General features: G+C 46.5%; 1 protein-coding gene and 1 long non-coding RNA gene across 7 annotated transcripts in view; one reads left to right on the forward strand and one right to left on the reverse strand.

The window, feature by feature from the left end:
• The first annotated feature begins 1,227 nt into the window (after positions 1-1,227).
• Positions 1,228-19,144, forward strand: part of KMT5B (lysine methyltransferase 5B) — a 164,789-nt gene continuing 146,872 nt past the window's right edge. Inside the window, exons 1-3 of one of the 6 annotated variants that reach the window (XM_063945059.1) lie at positions 1,228-1,308; positions 1,965-2,031; positions 3,519-3,623. The gene's annotated coding sequence lies outside the window, so the exon portion shown is untranslated. The other 5 variants (XM_063945057.1, XM_063945060.1, XM_063945061.1 and 2 more) reach the window with 5 other exon arrangements.
• The window catches only part of LOC134969243 (uncharacterized), a 125,578-nt gene continuing 111,110 nt past the window's right edge, over positions 4,677-19,144 (reverse strand). Inside the window, exon 3 of the long non-coding RNA XR_010189440.1 lies at positions 4,677-4,820. This is a non-coding gene — a long non-coding RNA (uncharacterized LOC134969243). The remainder of the gene's footprint in view (positions 4,821-19,144) is intronic.

Here is a 19,144-nt window from a genome sequence, read left to right on the forward strand (position 1 = left end):
TTTTTTGCCATCTAAGGTGTTTTTATTGCGTCTCAGGGCGCCCCCCCCCCAGCGCCCTGCACCCTCAGTGACCGGAGTGTGAAGTGTGCTGAGAGCAATGGCGCACAGCTGCAGTGCTGTGCGCTACCTTGTTGAAGACAGGACGTCTTCTGCCGCCGATTTTCCGGACCTCTTCTGCCTTCTGGCTCTGTAAGGGGGCCGGCGGCGCGGCTCTGGGACCCATCCATGGCTGGGCCTGTGATCGTCCCTCTGGAGCTAATGTCCAGTAGCCTAAGAAGCCCAATCCACTCTGCACGCAGGTGAGTTCGCTTCTTCTCCCCTTAATCCCTCGATGCAGTGAGCCTGTTGCCAGCAGGTCTCACTGAAAATAAAAAACCTAAACTAAAACTTTCACTAAGAAGCTCAGGAGAGCCCCTAGTGTGCACCCTTCTCGTTCGGGCACAGAGATCTAACTGAGGCTTGGAGGAGGGTCATAGGGGGAGGAGCCAGTGCACACCAGATAGTCCTAAAGCTTTCTTTAGATGTGCCCAGTCTCCTGCGGAGCCGCTATTCCCCATGGTCCTTACGGAGTCCCCAGCATCCACTTAGGACGTTAGAGAAATGACAGGATCTGATTGAAAGGTACTTTATTTATCACCTCTCTCTCTCTCTCCAAGCATATATAAATCTCCCGCTAATGGTGCCCATACACTTGTGAGCTAATCGGTACCAACCTTCGATTTCGACAGCATCTGTGAGAGAAATCGAAGGATTGTATGCAGATTTTAGGTACTTTCGATGCGATGCGCGGGCACGCTGGACGAATCTCACATCTCAAGATAGTGTGTGGCGTGCTGCACTTAATATTTATCGAATCGCAGTGCGATTGCATGTGTTTTTTCAAAACACATGCTATATATCGCACTGCGATGTGCACCCGCTGGGAGCGGCACTCGGCGGTGACGTGCCCATCACGTGATTACCATGCGATCTATCGCATGATCGCATGGTAATCACTTTGGCAGTTCAGGTGCGATAAACTGCTGGTGCGATGCCCGCGGGTCACCGCACAAATGTATATAAGTTGCCTATAGCAACCAGTCAGATTCTATCAATGCATAGCATGACTTTGGTAAATAATTACCAGTCGAGTAGTTGCTATGGGCAACTTCTCCACATTCTCATTAGGTTTGGTCTATCTCCCCAGGTCCCTGAGCCTTCCCAGCATGACATGACACAATCAAAATAAAGCCATATAGCATTTTCAATACTCAGGTCTCCATGTGGGATAGAACAGAAGGACTGGGTACAGGACATACGTGTAATCAGGTAAAGACACTACGGCGCTGTGTGTCACTGCGGTTCTATGCAATAACAGGCCGTGCACAATTGTAGTACATGTACTGTATAGGAGTTGTATTGTGTAATTTTGAGTTGTCTATCACTGTGGGTGGGAGCCTTTCGCTCTCTCACGGCCGGTACTACATGATATATCCATCCGCCCTCTCCGCCTCAGACACGGCGAATCCTCTGCACTCCTAACTAGGCGGAAGTAACCAACGCCGGGCGTTAAGGTAGCGAAACCGACCGTGTAAACTCGGCAGCACTAAAGGTAATCCCCGCTAAATACTTCGTCCCTGCGCTGCTTTTATGTTCCCGTCTCATCCTTTCTACGTTCGCAACGGTCGTGCACCAACGGCGGAAGGACACCATGTGCGAGGGACTACTTCTTATGGTAGCGGTGTTGCGGCCTCGGCCCCGCCGCCATCTTGAATGTTAATGTTTCCTTACGAGAAAAAAAAATTATATATATATATAAATATCCCCCCTCTCTCCCGGTGCATCACTTGTGACATTAACCCTTTCCACCTCACACGCCTTTTACCCTGCTATCTGCACTAACGGGATCCCCCTCTCACACATGTTCTCATGTCGACAACAGATCTGCACTATTTGTAATAAAAATCCGATTTGTGTGATTTTAGGGCGTCTTAATCCTTGCTGGAGCGATCTGAAGGGAGGAGGTGGCCCATCCTATTGCCTCAAGCCCAGGTACAATTTTACTTTTACTTATTTTTCCTCTTTGTGTATTATCTGTGTTTCTTTGTTCAAAGTTTTTTTTTTTCTAAAGCAAAACACAAGGGAGATAGAGGCGTGGTGCTGGGTGCCTGTCTCTGGATAATTCTAAATGATGTCCTATCACTATTGTTTGTTTCTTGTTGTTCTTATTTGTATCTGATCAATACAAAGGCCTTATTCTCTATTTATCCTCCTCCATCAAGAGACTGGAAAGGCCTGATCCTGTATCCTAGGTGGCTAATGGGTATACCTGATCTGCTTGTGTGACATGGCAGCCAAAGGTTTAAATGTCCCATCCTTCCTCATCATTTTTTTTTCAGATCACTTTCCCCATAATGCCTGCACAGCGTAAGTCTCATCACCCACTGTCATTTTGCTGTTTGTGATTTAAAAGCCCCATTTGCAATAGATGGTTTGTGCAGTGCAGGCACTTTGCAATACATGTGTCCAATGTATACATGGTGTGGAAGGGCTTACCCTCCAACACTACAGTACTGTTCATGTAGAGATAGTATCAGTCACATCTCTCATTGCCCATGAAATACAGATTGGGCTGAGGCTTTGATAAGATATCTCACTTTATAGTGTATATATGCATTTTAAGCAGCTGTTGGATCACATTTTATTTAGGATTTATTGATATCTAAGTATATATTTTTTAAAATCTAAAATAGGAATCCGAAGCAGTTATATCCTTCCTATGTTTAATGTGCCAGAGGTTTTCCAGTTTCTGCATAGATCATTGAGCAATTTAAATATACAATGTCTGCACTAGTTAGTGGATTTACATAAGACATTTATAACTAGTCTTTAGAGTTACCATAAATACAGTCATTTTAGCATCCCCTGCTTAGTTTAAAGTATTTTCAATTTCCATCAAATGACAACAACCTGTTTAAGGTCTAATTTGTATTTTATGTAGATGACATTTTGCCTTGTGTCATCCTATACACAGGGGGTTAATTTTCTTCTACTCTAATTGATGTGTTTACAAATGACATTTGTATCTCACAAGAATTGTTTGGGAAATACATAGTTAGTAAACAGACCTCTTTTATTGTAACACTAATGCAGCAATTAAGTAATGTTATTGAAGGGGAAAATATAGTTGGTGTAGCATCTTTTGAAAAGCTTATTAGCATAACATTTATTATATACTACATTCTTCAGAATTCATCCCTATGTTAACGTCATCATTACTAAAACATCACGTTTAAAATTTTCCATTAAATCTAGTGTCTTGTACATCACCACTATTAGCTATAATGCCTTATATAAACCGGTTTAACTGGAGCTTAGGAGGAGTTTTCATCTCCTCACTGCTTCCGTCACTTTGATGTCACTGATCAAGAAGCATTATCTCTTCTTAACTTTAAACATAGACATTGGATGGCAGCAAATGGTTAATTACCCCTCCCTTCCTATTCTCCGTCTTTATCCTGCTTCTCTTTTTTTTGTAGCAAAATGTTTAACTTTGCAAAAACACTGATGTGAGAAATGAAAATCTGTCAGCATCCAGCATTGTGACTGATACATTCCTGAGTGAAGGAGGCCTGAACATCTGGGTGTGTGGTTTCAGGACATTTAAATCAACTTCTGTAATGTTGTTTTTCATTGGCTGCTGAATCAGTGAGGTGGATTTTTTTTTTTTTTATTGCTTGCATACATCACATTCCGGATATGATGTGTATTTAGCTTCCTAGTGGTAGAAGTTGAGAAAGCTTTAAATAATTGTAGCATTTCTTAGTGTGTAAATTGTAGGTCTGTTTTAATATCAGTCGCATAAATCTGGATCATCTAATGGGTTAACAAGATATAATGATAGCAATAGGATTAACAATGCAATGTGTTTTTGACATGTATTTTTCCCTGACTGTTGATGTATATAGTTACTAAACTGCTACAGATTGATAGTTCTATAATATATACATTTATTTGTTATAAGGTATAGTTAAGTACAAGTTGCATTTTATTATTTATTTATTTTGGTATAAGTAAGGAGTTAAGCTAGGTACACACTATACAATTATTGGGCCGATTTGCCAATAATTGGGACATCGGCCTGATTTATTGTATAGTGTGTATGCCGATAATTCAAGAAAATCTTGCACACACACACCCGAACGATTGATTTTCCGATCAATCAGACCAAACCAAAAATATCTGCCCCAATCTCCAGATATTGAGCAGTGTGTGTGCGTTCTCAATAATCTGCCCATATTTCCTGTTTTCCTCTCACTACATCATCCTCCTTGTGGGCGGACATATGCAAATGCAGTGTGACGTGGCAGAAAATTGGTAACTGAAAAAAAAAAGCTTTAAGTGTGTAGCTCAGACATTTGTGCCTACAATTTCCTAAAAATCGTCCGATTGTCGGGCAGACCCAAAAAAAATCTGCCAGTGTGTACCTAGCTTGACTATATATTGTCAGCTATATATATATGTGATGTTCCCTGGAAGCCACAAGATGGCAGTAGTAACAGATGATTCACAGAATTTCTTTGTTGTTGTTACTTTGGTAGAGGTAAAACATTGTAACTGCTAACTGCAGCGGAACACACACAAAATGGCTACATTTTAATTCTAATCTTTCTTAAGAAATAATATATCATTTAAGGTTCAAGTGAATTCTACATTTATTTATATGGAGGTATATTTTTCATTTGTCAGCATCGGTTTGTATTTAGAAATCCCCAGCTCCATACTTCAATGATGCCTTTTCCTTGTAGCATGGACAAACTAAGCCTCTAACTGCTGTTCACCTGCAAATATAAGGCAAACAACTTTCAATATTATCATTTCTAATTATAAAGGAATGTTCCGACTGCAAATGTTTCTGAGTATTTTAGTCTCCTCTACCAAACTAATTGTTTTCAAAGGTGTATCCATTGGGCTGTTTTGTAATTCCCATTTCATTGTTTATCAACACTAACATTTTATAATAAAAAAATAAAAAAATAAATATATATAAATTTACTAGCTGTCTCCATAAATACGAAGTAGGACATTTGCTAAGTGTAATTTATATGTGACCTCAGGTGCCGGTCGTACAAAAGACTATGGCACTGGTTCCCAAACTGGGTTCTGTGGTGCCTTGGGGCACTTGCAGGGGTGCCCTGCATTGGTGGTCCAGGACCACTTCAAATTATTTTGAAATTATGTATAATTAGTCTAATAGGTAAAACCAGAGCTTGTGGTTTCCAGTCATAAAATATGTGGACAAAGAGGCAAATCTTGTCCCTCACCGCATAACTGAACCTAAGGATGACATATAAGCACAACTTGCTTAATTTTATTTTTTTGTCTGAATTTCTCCATAACTTTTGGTATAGGGTGCCGTGAAAAACTTTCTGATATTCTAGGGTGCCTTGGTTCAAAAAAGATTGGAAACCACTGGACTCTAGCATTACATGCTCCTCATGAATTGTAACAGGCATAACATGCCCATTTGCCCGGTATTCTCCACTTTTCTCTATCGTCCTAGTGGATGCTGGGGTTCCTGAAAGGACCATGGGGAATAGCGGCTCCGCAGGAGACAGGGCACAAAAAGTAAAGCTTTAGGATCAGGTGGTGTGCACTGGCTCCTCCCCCTATGACCCTCCTCCAAGCCTCAGTTAGATTTTTGTGCCCGGCCGAGAAGGGTGCAATCTAGGTGGCTCTCCTAAAGAGCTGCTTAGAAAAGTTTAGCTTAGGTTTTTTATTTTACAGTGAGTCCTGCTGGCAACAGGATCACTGCAACGAGGGACTTAGGGGAGAAGAAGTGAACTCACCTGCGTGCAGGATGGATTGGCTTCTTTGGCTACTGGACATTAGCTCCAGAGGGACGATCACAGGTACAGCCTGGATGGTCACCGGAGCCTCGCCGCCGGCCCCCTTGCAGATGCTGAAACAAGAAGAAGGTCCAGAATCGGCGGCATGAAGACTCCTCAGTCTTCTTAAGGTAGCGCACAGCACTGCAGCTGTGCGCCATTTCCTCTCAGCACACTTCACACGGCAGTCACTGAGGGTGCAGGGCGCTGGAAGGGGGGCGCCCTGGGAGGCAATGAAAACCTATTTTTGGCTAAAAATACCTCACATATAGCCTCCGGGGGCTATATGGAGATATTTAACCCCTGCCAGAATCCGTTAAGAGCGGGAGACGAGGCCGCCGAAAAAGGGGCGGGGCCTATCTCCTCAGCACACAGCGCCATTTTCCCTCACAGAAAGGCTGGAGGGAAGGCTCCCAGGCTCTCCCCTGCACTGCACTACAGAAACAGGGTTAAAACAGAGAGGGGGGGCACTAATTTGGCGTTAGAAATATATAAAAAAGATGCTATAAGGGAAAACACTTATATAAGGTTGTCCCTATATAATTATAGCGTTTTTGGTGTGTGCTGGCAAACTCTCCCTCTGTCTCTCCAAAGGGCTAGTAGGTCCTGTCCTCTATCAGAGCATTCCCTGTGTGTGTGCTGTGTGTCGGTACGTGTGTGTCGACATGTATGAGGACGATGTTGGTGAGGAGGCGGAGCAATTGCCTGTAATGGTGATGTCACTCTCTAGGGAGTCGACACCGGAATGGATGGCTTATTTAGGGAATTACGTGATAATGTCAACACGCGGCAAGGTCGGTTGACGACATGAGACGGCCGACAAACAATTAGTACCGGTCCAGACGTCTCAAAAACACCGTCAGGAGTTTTAAAACGCCCGTTTACTTTAGTCGGTCGACACAGACACAGACAGGGACACTGAATCCAGTGTCGACGGTGAATAAACAAACGTATTCCTTATTAGGGCCACACGTTAAGGGCAATGAAGGAGGTGTTACATATTTCTGATACTACAAGTACCACAAAAGAGGGTATTATGTGGGATGTGAAAAAACTACCGTAGTTTTTCCTGAATCAGATAAATTAAATGAAGTGTGTGATGATGCGTGGGTTCCCCCCGATAGAAAATATGGGCGGTATACCCTTTCCCGCCAGAAGTTAGGGCGCGTTGGGAAACACCCCTTAGGGTGGATAAGGCGCTCACACGCTTATCAGAACAAGTGGCGGTACCGTCTATAGATAGGGCCGTCCTCAAGGAGCCAGCTGACAGGAGGCTGGAAAATATCATAAAAAGTATATACACACATACTGGTGTTATACTGCGACCAGTGATCGCCTCAGCCTGGATGTGCAGAGCTGGGGTGGCTTGGTCGGATTCCCTGACTAAAAATATTGATACCCTTGACAGGGACAGTATTTTATTGACTATAGAGCATTTAAAGGATGCATTTCTATATATGCGAGATGCACAGAGGGATATTTGCACTCTGGCATCAAGAGTAAGTGCGATGTCCATATCTGCCAGAAGATGTTTATGGACACGACAGTGGTCAGGTGATGCAGATTCCAAACGGCACAAAGGTGTATTGCCGTATAAAGGAAGAGGAGTTATTTGGGGTCGGTCCATCGGACCTGGTGGCCACGGCAACTGCTGGAAAATCCACCGTTTTTTACCCTAAGTCACATCTCTGCAGAAAAAGACACCGTCTTTTCAGCTTCAGTCCTTTCGTCCCTATAAGAGTCATATCTGCCCAGGGATAGAGGAAAGGGAAGAAGACTGCAGCAGGCAGCCCATTCCCAGGAACAGAAGCGTTCCACCGCTTCTGACAAGCTCTCAGCATGACGCTGAGACCGTACAGGACCCCTGGATCCTACAAGTAGTATCCCAGGGGTACAGATTGGAATGTCGAGACGTTTCCCCTGCGCAGGCTCCTGAAGTCTGCTTTACCAAGGTCTCCCTCCGACAAGGAGGCAGTATGGGAAACAATTCACGAGCTGTATTCCCAGCAGGTGATAATTAAATTACCCCTCCTACAACAAGAAAAGGGGTATTATTCCACACTATATTGTGGTACTGAAGCCAGAAGGCTAGGTGAGACCTATTCTAAATCTAAAAAAATTTGAACACTTACAAAGGTTCAAATCAAGATGGAGTCACTCAGAGCAGTGATAACGAACCGGGAAGAAGGGGACTATATGGTGTCCCGAGACATCAGGGATGCTTACCTCCATGTCCCAAATTTGCCCTTATCACTAAGGGTACCTCAGGTTCGTGGTACAGAACTGTCACTATCCGTTTCAGACGCTGCCGTTTGGATTGTCCACGGCACCCCGGGTCTTTACCAAGGTAATGGCCGAAATGATGGTTCTTCTTCGAAGAAAAGGCGTCTTAATTATCCCTTACTTGGACGATCTCCTGATAAGGGCAAAGTCCAGGGAACAGTTGGAGGTCGGAGTAGCACTATCTCGGATACTGTTACAACAGCAGGGGTGGATTCTAAATATTCCAAAATCGCAGCTGATCCCGACAACAAGTCTCCTGTGCTTAGGGATGATTCTGGACACAGTCCAGAAAAAGGTGTTTCTCCCGGAAGAGAAAGCCAGGGAGTTATCCGAGCTAGTCAGGAACCTCCTAAAATCAGTGCATCATTGCACAAGGGCCATGGTAAAAAAATGGTGACTTCCTTCGAAGCAATTCCAGTCGGCAGATTTCATGCAAGAACTTTTCAGTGGGATCTGCTGGACAAATGGTCCGGATCGCATCTTCAGATGCATCAGCGGATAACCCTATATCCAAGGACAAGGGTGTCTCTCCTGTGGTGGTTACAGAGTGCTCATCTTCTAGAGGGCCGCAGATTCGGCATTCAGTTTTGGATGTTGGTGACCACGGAGGCCAGCCCGAGAGGCTGGGGAGCAGTCACACAAGGAAAAAATTTCCAGGGAGTGTGATCAAGTCTGGAGACTTTTCTCCACATAAATATAGCTAAGGGTAAATTTATAATGCTCTAAGCTTAGCAAGACCTCTGCTTCAAGGTCAGCCGGTATTGATCCAGTGGGATAAAACATCACGGCAGTCGCCCACGTAAATAGACAGGGCGGCACAAGAAGCAGGAGGGCAGTGGCAAAAACTGCAAGGACTTTTCGCTGGGCGGAAAATCATGTGATAGCACTGTCAGCAGTGTTTCATTCCGGGAATGGAAACTGGGAAGCAGACTTCCTCAGTAGGCACGACCTCCACCCGGCAGAGTGGGAACTTCATGGGGAAGTTTTCCACATGATTGTAAACCGTTGGGAATTACCAAAGGTGGACATGATGGCGTCCCGTCTGAACAAAAAACGGGACAGGTATTGCGCCAGGTTAAGAGACCCTCAGGCAATAGCTGTGGACGTTCTGGTAACACCGTGGGTGTACCAGTCGGTGTATGTGTTCCATCCTCTGCTTTTCATACCTAAGGTACTGAGAATTATAAGACGTAGAGGAGTAAGAACTGTACTCATGGCTCCGGATTGGCCAAGAAGGACTTGGTACCCGGAACTTCAAGAGATGCTCACAGAGGACTTATGGCCTCTGCCGCTAAGAAGGGACTTGTTTCAGCAAGTACCATGTCTGTTCCAAGACTTACCGCAGCTGCGTTTGACGGCATGGCGGTGGAACGCCGGATCCTAAGGGAAAAGGCATTCAGGAAGAGGTCATTCCTACCCTGGTCAAAGCCAGAAAGGAGGTGACCGCACAATATTATCACCACATGTGGCGAAAATATGTTGCGTGGTGTGAGGCCAGGAAGGCCCCATGAAGAAATTTCAACTCGGTCGATTCCTGCATTTCCTGCAAACAGGAGTGTCTATGGGCCTCAAATTGGGGTCCATTAAGGTTCAAATTTCGGCCCTGTCGATTTTTCTTCCAGAAAGAATTGGCTTCAGTTCCTGAAGTCCAGAAGTTTGTCAAGGGAGTATTGCATATACAACCCCCTTTTGTGCCTCCAGTGGCACTGTGGGATCTCAACGTAGTTCTGGGATTCCTCAAAACACATTGGTTTAAAACCAGTCAAATCTGTGGATTTGAAGCATCTCACATGAAAAGTGAACATGCTCTTGGACCTGGCCTGGACCAGGCGAGTGTCAAATTGGTGTTTTTTTTTTTCTCAAAAAAGCCCATATCTGTTTGTCCATTCGGACAGGGCAGAGCTGCGGACTCGTCCCCAGTTCTCTCCCTAAGGTGGTGTCAGTGTTTCACCTGAACCAGCTTATTGTGGTGTCTTGCGCCTACTAGGGACTTGGAGGACTCCAAGTTGCTAGATGTGGTCAGGGCCCTGAAAATATAGGTTCCAGGACGGCTGGAGTCAGGAAAACTGACTTGCTGTTATCCTGTATGCACCCAACAAACTGGGTGCTCTTGCTTCTAAGCAGACTTTTGCTAGTTGGATGTGTAATACAATTCAGCTTGCACATTCTGTGGCAGGCCTGCCACAGCCAAAATATGTAAATGCCCATTCCACAAGGAAGGTGGGCTCATCTTGGGCGGCTGCCCGAGGGGTCTCGGCTTTACAACTTTGCCGAGCGGCTATTTAGTCAGGGGCAAACACGTTTGTAAAATCCTACAAATTTGATAACCTGGCTAAGGAGGACCTGGAGTTCTCTCATTCGGTGCTGCAGAGTCATCCGCACTCTCCCGCCCGTTTGGGAGCTTTGGTATAATCCCCATGGTCCTTTCAGGAACCCCAGCATCCACTAGGACGATAGAGAAAATAAGAATTTACTTACCGATAATTCTATTTCTCGGAGTCCGTAGTGGATGCTGGGCGCCCATCCCAAGTGCGGATTATCTGCAATACTTGTACATAGTTACAAAAATCGGGTTATTATTGTTGTGAGCCGTCTTTCAGAGGCTCCGCTGTTATCATACTGTTAACTGGGTTCAGATCACAGGTTGTACAGTGTGATTGGTGTGGCTGGTATGAGTCTTACCCGGGATTCATAAATCCTTCCTTATTGTGTACGCTCGTCCGGGCACAGTATCCTAACTGAGGCTTGGAGGAGGGTCATAGGGGGAGGAGCCAGTGCACACCACCTGATCCTAAAGCTTTACTTTTTGTGCCCTGTCTCCTGCGGAGCCGCTATTCCCCATGGTCCTTTCAGGAACCCCAGCATCCACTACGGACTCCGAGAAATAGAATTATCGGTAAGTAAATTCTTATTTTTGTGCATCACACACCCATAAAAAAAGTTTGTGTTTAAATGCTACTTTCTCTGACGTCCTAGTGGATGCTGGGCTTCCGTAAGGACCATGGGGAATAGCGGCTCCGCAGGAGACTGGGCACAAAAAGTAAAAGCTTTAGACTAGCTGGTGTGCACTGGCTCCTCCCCCTATGACCCTCCTCCAAGCCTCAGTTAGATTTTTGTGCCCGAACGAGAAGGGTGCATGCTAGGTGGCTCTCCTGAGCTGCTTAGAAGTAAAAGTTAAATAGGTTTTTTATTTTCAGTGAGTCCTGCTGGCAACAGGCTCACTGCATCGTGGGACTAAGGGGAGAAGAAGCGAACTCACCTGCGTGCAGAGTGGATTGGGCTTCTTGGCTACTGGACATTAGCTCCAGAGGGACGATCACAGGTTCAGCCTGGATGGGTCCCGGAGCCGCGCCGCCGGCCCCCTTACAGAGCCAGAAGAGCGAAGAGGTCCGGAGAAATCGGCGGCAGAAGACGTTCCTGTCTTCAGATAAGGTAGCGCACAGCACTGCAGCTGTGCGCCATTGCTCTCAGCACACTTCACACTCCGGTCACTGAGGGTGCAGGGCGCTGGGGGGGAGCGCCCTGAGACGCAATAAAACATGTTTAAACCTTATATGGCTAAAGAAATACATCACATATAGCTCCTGGGCTATATGGATGCATTTCACCCCTGCCAGTTTTCCTAAAAAAAGCGGGAGAAAAGGCCGCCGTGAAGGGGGCGGAGCCTATCTCCTCAGCACACAAGCGCCATTTTCCCTCACAGTTCCGCTGGAAGGAAGGCTCCCAGACTCTCCCCTGCAGTCCTGCTACAGAATCAGGGTAAAACAAGAGAGGCGGGGCACTATTGGCAGCTAATATAAAACAGCAGCTATAAAGGGAGTAACACTTACATAAGGTTATCCCTGTATATATATAGCGCTCTGGTGTGTGCTGGCAAACTCTCCCTCTGTCTCCCCAAAGGGCTCGTGGGGTCCTGTCCTCTTTCAGAGCATTCCCTGTGTGTGTGCTGGGTGTCGGTACGATTGTGTCGACATGTATGAGGAGGAAAATGATGTGGAAGCAGAGCAATTGCCTGTGTTAGTGATGTCACCCCCTAGGGAGTCGACACCTGACTGGATGGTCGTATTTAAAGAATTACGTGACAGTGTCAGCACTTTGCAAAAAACTGTTGACGACATGAGACAGCCGGCAAATCAATTAGTGCCTGTTCAGGCGTCTCAGACACCGTCGGGGGCGCTAAAACGCCCGTTACCTCAGATGGTCGACACAGACCCAGACACGGATACTGAATCCAGTGTCGACGGTGAGGAGACAAACGTAATGTCCAGTAGGGCCACACGTTATATGATCACGGCAATGAAGGAGGCATTGAATATTTCTGACACTACAAGTACCACAAAAAAGGGTATTATGTGGGGTGTGAAAAAACTACCAGTAGTTTTTCCTGAATCAGATGAATTAAATGAGGTGTGTGATAAAGCGTGGTTTTCCCCCGATAAAAAACTGCTGATTTCTAATAAATTATTGGCACTATACCCTTTCCCGCCAGAGGTTAGGGCGCGTTGGGAAACACCCCCTAGGGTAGATAAGGCGCTCACACGCTTATCAAAACAAGTGGCGTTACCGTCTCCCGATACGGCCGCCCTTAAGGAACCAGCTGATAGAAGGCTGGAAAATATCCTAAAAGGTATATACACACATACTGGTGTTATACTGCGACCAGCAATCGCCTCAGCCTGGATGTGCAGTGCTGGAGTGGCTTGGTCGGATTCCCTGACTGAAAATATTGATACCCTGGATAGGGACAGTATATTATTAACTATAGAGCATTTAAAGGATGCATTACTATATATGCGAGATGCACAGAGGGATATTTGCACCCTGGCATCAAGAGTGAGTGCGATGTCCATTTCTGCCAGAAGAGCGTTATGGACGCGACAGTGGTCAGGTGATGCGGATTCCAAACGACATATGGAAGTATTGCCGTATAAAGGGGAGGAGTTATTTGGGGTCGGTCTATCGGACCTGGTGGCCACAGCAACGGCTGGAAAATCCACCTTTTTACCCCAGGTCACCTCTCAGCAGAAAAAGACACCGTCTTTTCAGGCTCAGTCCTTTCGTCCCCATAAGGGCAAGCGGGCAAAAGGCCACTCATTTCTGCCCCGGGGCAGAGGAAGGGGAAAAAGACTGCACCAGGCAGCCTCTTTCCAGGAGCAGAAGCCCTCCCCCGCTTCTGCCAAGTCTTCAGCATGACGCTGGGGCCTTACAAGCGGACTCAGGCACGGTGGGGGGCCGTCTCAAGAATTTCAGCGCGCAGTGGGCTCACTCGCAAGTGGACCCCTGGATCCTGCAGGTAGTATCACAGGGGTACAAATTGGAATTCGAGACGTCTCCCCCTCGCCGGTTCCTGAAGTCTGCTCTACCAACGTCTCCCTCCGACAGGGAGGCGGTAGTGGAAGCTATTCACAAGCTGTATTCCCAGCAGGTGATAATCAAGGTACCCCTCCTACAACAGGGAAAGGGGTATTATTCCACGCTGTTTGTGGTACCGAAGCCGGACGGCTCGGTGAGACCAATTTTAAATCTAAAATCCTTGAACACTTATATAAAAAGGTTCAAATTCAAGATGGAGTCACTCAGAGCAGTGATAGCGAACCTGGAAGAAGGGGACTATATGGTGTCTCTGGACATCAAAGATGCTTATCTCCATGTCCCAATCTACCCTTCTCACCAAGGGTACCTCAGGTTTGTGGTACAAAACTGTCATTATCAGTTTCAGACGCTGCCGTTGGGATTGTCCACGGCACCACGGGTCTTTACCAAGGTAATGGCCGAAATAATGATTCTTCTTCGAAGAAAAGGCGTCTTAATTATCCCTTACTTGGACGATCTCCTGATAAGGGCAAGGTCCAGGGAACAGTTAGAGGTCGGAGTAGCACTATCTCAGGTAGTGCTACGTCAGCACGGGTGGATCCTAAATATCCCAAAATCACAGCTGATTCCAACAACACGTCTACTGTTCCTGGGGATGATTCTGGACACAGTCCAGAAAAAGGTGTTTCTCCCGGAGGAGAAGGCCAGGGAGTTATCCGAGCTAGTCAGGAAACTCCTAAAACCAGGCCAAGTGTCAGTGCATCAATGCACGAGAGTCCTGGGAAAAATGGTGGCTTCTTACGAAGCGATTCCATTCGGAAGATTCCATGCAAGAACGTTCCAGTGGGATCTGCTGGACAAATGGTCCGGATCGCATCTTCAGATGCATCAGCGGATAACCCTATCTCCAAGGACAAGGGTGTCTATCCTGTGGTGGTTACAGAGTGCTCATCTTCTAGAGGGACGCAGATTCGGCATTCAGGATTGGATGCTGGTGACCACCGATGCCAGCCTGAGAGGCTGGGGAGCAGTCACACAGGGAAGAAATTTCCAGGGCTTGTGGTCAAGCATGGAAACGTCTCTTCACATAAATATCCTGGAACTAAGGGCCATTTACAATGCCCTAAGTCAAGCAAGGCCTCTGCTTCAGGGTCAGTCGGTATTGATCCAATCGGACAACATCACGGCAGTCGCCCACGTCAACAGACAGGGCGGCACAAGAAGCAGGAGGGCAATGGCAGAAGCTGCAAGGATTCTTCGCTGGGCGGAAAATCATGTGGTGGCACTGTCAGCAGTGTTCATTCCGGGAGTGGACAACTGGGAAGCAGACTTCCTCAGCAGACACGACCTCCACCCGGGGGAGTGGGGACTTCACCCAGAAGTCTTTCAAGTGATTGTAAACCGTTGGGAAAAACCAAAGGTGGACATAATGGCGTCCCGTCTCAACAAAAAACTGGACAGATATTGCGCCAGGTCAAGGGACCCTCAGGCAATAGCGGTGGACGCTCTGGTAACACCGTGGGTGTACCAGTCGGTGTATGTGTTCCCTCCTCTGCCTCTCATTCCAAAAGTACTGAGAAGAAGGAGAGGAGTGAAGACTATACTCGTGGCTCCGGATTGGCCAAGAAGAACTTGGTACCCGGAACTGCAAGAGATGCTCACGGAGGACCCGTGGCCTCTACCTCTAAGAAAGGACCTGCTCCAGCAGGGTCCTTGTCTGTTCCAAGACTTACCGCGGCTGCGTTTGACGGCATGGCGGTTGAATGCCGGATCCTGATGGAAAAAGGCATTCCAGATGAAGTCATCCCTACCCTGATCAAAGCCAGGAAGGATGTAACTGCGAAACATTATCACCGCATTTGGCGAAAATGTTTCCTGGTGTGAGGCTAAGAAGGCCCCCACAGAGAAATTTCAACTGGGTCGTTTCCTGCATTTCCTGCAAGCAGGACTGTCTATGGGCCTAAAATTAGGATCCATTAAGGTTCAAATTTCGGCCCTGTCGATCTTCTTCCAGAAAGAACTGGCTTCATTGCCTGAAGTTCAGACGTTTGTCAAGGGGGTACTGCATATACAACCTCCTTTTGTGCCACCAGTGGCACCTTGGGATCTCAATGTAGTTTTAGGGTTCCTAAAATCACATTGGTTTGAACCACTCACCACTGTGGAATTGAAATATCTCACATGGAAGGTGGTCATGCTGTTAGCTCTGGCGTCAGCCAGGCGTGTCTCAGAAATGGCGGCTTTGTCATATAAAAGCCCTTACCTAATTTTTCATTCAGACAGGGCAGAATTGAGGACTCGTCCTCAATTTCTCCCTAAGGTGGTTTCAGCGTTTCACATAAACCAACCTATTGTGGTGCCTGCGGCTACTAGGGACTTGGAGGACTCCAAGTTGTTGGACGTAGTCAGGGCCCTGAAAATATATGTTTCCAGGACGGCTGGAGTCAGAAAATCTGACTCGCTGTTTATCCTGTATGCACCCAACAAGCTGGGTGCTCCTGCTTCTAAGCAGACGATTGCTCGTTGGATTTGTAGTACAATTCAGCTTGCACATTCTGTGGCAGGACTGCCACAGCCAAAATCTGTAAAAGCCCATTCCACAAGGAAGGTGGGCTCATCTTGGGCGGCTGCCCGAGGGGTCTCGGCTTTACAACTTTGCCGAGCAGCTACTTGGTCAGGGGCAAACACGTTTGCAAAATTTTACAAATTCGATACCCTGGCTGAGGAGGACCTGGAGTTCTCTCATTCGGTGCTGCAGAGTCATCCGCACTCTCCCGCCCGTTTGGGAGCTTTGGTATAATCCCCATGGTCCTTACGGAAGTCCCAGCATCCACTAGGACGTCAGAGAAAATAAGAATTTACTTACCGATAATTCTATTTCTCATAGTCCGTAGTGGATGCTGGGCGCCCATCCCAAGTGCGGATTGTCTGCAATACTTGTATATAGTTATTGTTACACAAAAAATCGGGTTGTTTATTGTTGTGAGCCATCTTTTCAGAGGCTCCTACGTTTATCATACTGTTAACTGGGTTCAGATCACAGGTTGTACGGTGTGATTGGTGTGGCTGGTATGAGTCTTACCCGGGATTCAAAATCCTTCCTTATTATGTACGTTCGTCCGGGCACAGTATCCTAACTGAGGCTTGGAGGAGGGTCATAGGGGGAGGAGCCAGTGCACACCAGCTAGTCTAAAGCTTTTACTTTTTGTGCCCAGTCTCCTGCGGAGCCGCTATTCCCCATGGTCCTTACGGAAGCCCAGCATCCACTACGGACTATGAGAAATAGAATTATCGGTAAGTAAATTCTTATTTTTTCCAAATCCCTACCTTAAAGAATCATTTGGTCTTTATCCCACTTCTGAACCACCTTAGTTTGTTTGATCGTAAAGTATGAAAAAGTTTACAAAATCGAAAAAAAAATTTGAAAAGCTCATGTCGACCTGTTGTCCACGTTGACCTAAGGTGTGTCGACCTAAGGTGTGTCAACCTTTTTGGTGTCGACCTGGAGTCCGGATACCATTGACATAAGCCAATCACCTCCTAGTGCTTCTCCAAGCTGGAGAGATTCAAAACAGCTGTAAATGAAAGCCGGATGCTGATGGGTAGAAATCTTCATGGTGGGTCACTTTTATCCGTTCCCAGCTTTATGTCTTTGGATAATTTTTATAGTGTCCACTTCCCTGAAAGCCCCATAGATAGCAGATGATATTACTTTTTGAACATATTTTGCTATACAAACACCTAATTAACACACATGCTCTTTTAATGCTTTTATAGGAATGTTGATACTGGTGGGGATATTATGCATATTTGTGGCTCCCAGCATATATAGCAGCATTCCCGTGGAACTACCATACTGTCCCAAAATACGGTTTTCTGTATTCCTGATTACCTCCCATTTTGCTGCATTTGTGATTTAACTAGAACGGTAAATGGTCATTCTTCAGGGTTCAGTAAAATCTACTTGGTTATTTTAGTTCAATGAAATAAAGGATATCTACATAGCCAGTGATGGCACTGGTGGAAGAAACCGAAGAAATATATATTAATATTCTGAGGAGTTTAAAACCCGGCACTTCTGATCGTGTTCATGACTAATATTTAAATGCTTTTTTTGATGTCTTGCTAGTAAAAGCATTTGCCCTTTTAAATATTGTGTATAAACATGATACGTAGTGCTGGATTTTACAACCAGACGCTTTGTAAATAAGCCCCTGAGCCTGTTGGATTTATGCTGGTTACCATAGTACACCATTTGAGTATTAGAATGTTAAGTCCTAGAAATGGAGCCTGTCAGAGCAATCTGCGTTCACATAAACTCCATCCTGCCAATTTGAAATGCTTTAATGCTAATCTTAATTCACACAGGAATTACTTATTTCTCTGACGTCCTAGTGGATGCTGGGAACTCCGTAAGGACCATGGGGAATAGCGGGCTCCGAAGGAGACTGGGCACTCTAAGAAAGAATTAGGACTACCTGGTGTGCACTGGCTCCTCCCTCTATGCCCCTCCTCCAGACCTCAGAATGAATCTGTGCCCGGCTCGAGCTGGATGCACACTAGGGGCTCTCCTGAGCTTCTAGAAAAGAAAGTATATTTAGGTTTTTTATTTTCAGTGAGATCTGCTGGCAACAGACTCACTGCTACGAGGGTCTTAGGGGAGAGAAGCGAACATACCTGCTTGCAGCTAGCTTGGGCTTCTAGGCTACTGGACACCATTAGCTCCAGAGGGATCGAACACAGGCCCAGCCTCGGCTGTCCGGTCCCGGAGCCGCGCCGCCGTGCCCCTTGCAGAGCCAGAAGCAAGAAGAACGTCCAGGAAATCGGCGGCTGAAGACTCCGGTCTTCATTAAGGTAGCGCACAGCACTGCAGCTGTGTGCCATTGCTCCCCATGCACACCTCACACTCCGGTCACTGATGGGTGCAGGGCGCTGGGGGGGGGCGCCCTGGGCTGCAATAAGATTACCTTACATTGGCAAAAATACACATAATATAGTCATTAAGACTATATATGTGTAAAATCCCCTGCCATATATCCATAAAAAAGCGTGAGAAGTCCGCCGTGAAGGGGGCGGGGCTATCTCCCTCAGCACACTGGCGCCATTTCCTCTCACAGCTCCGCTGGAAGGACGCTCCCCAGGCTCTCCCCTGCAGTTTCCAGGCACATTAGGATAAAAAAGAGAGGGGGGGCACTAAATTTAGGCGCAAATACTAAAATATATATATATATATATATATATATATATATATATCTGCTATAGGGTAAAATCACTCATTATAGTGTACATCCCTGTGATTTACAGCGCTGTGGTGTGTGCTGGCATACTCTCTCTCTGTCTCCCCAAAGGACTTTGTGGGGTCCTGTCCTCAGTCAGAGCATTCCCTGTGTGTGTGCGGAGTGTCGGTACGGCTGTGTCGACATGTTTGATGAGGAGGCTTATGTGGAGGCGGAGCAGGTGCCGATAAATGTGATGTCGCCCCCTGTGGGGCCGACACCAGAGTGGATGGATAGGTGGAAGGTATTAACCGACAGTGTCAACTCCTTACATAAAAGGCTGAATGACGTAACAGCTGTGGGACAGCCGGCTTCTCAGCCCGCACCTGCCCAGGCGTCTCAAAGGCCATCAGGGGCTCAAAAACGCCCGCTACCTCAGATGGCAAACACAGATGTCGACACGGA

The sequence above is a fragment of the Pseudophryne corroboree genome, chromosome 11 (assembly GCF_028390025.1).
Source record: "Pseudophryne corroboree isolate aPseCor3 chromosome 11, aPseCor3.hap2, whole genome shotgun sequence".
In the NCBI taxonomy this organism is placed as follows: Eukaryota; Metazoa; Chordata; class Amphibia; order Anura; family Myobatrachidae; genus Pseudophryne; species Pseudophryne corroboree.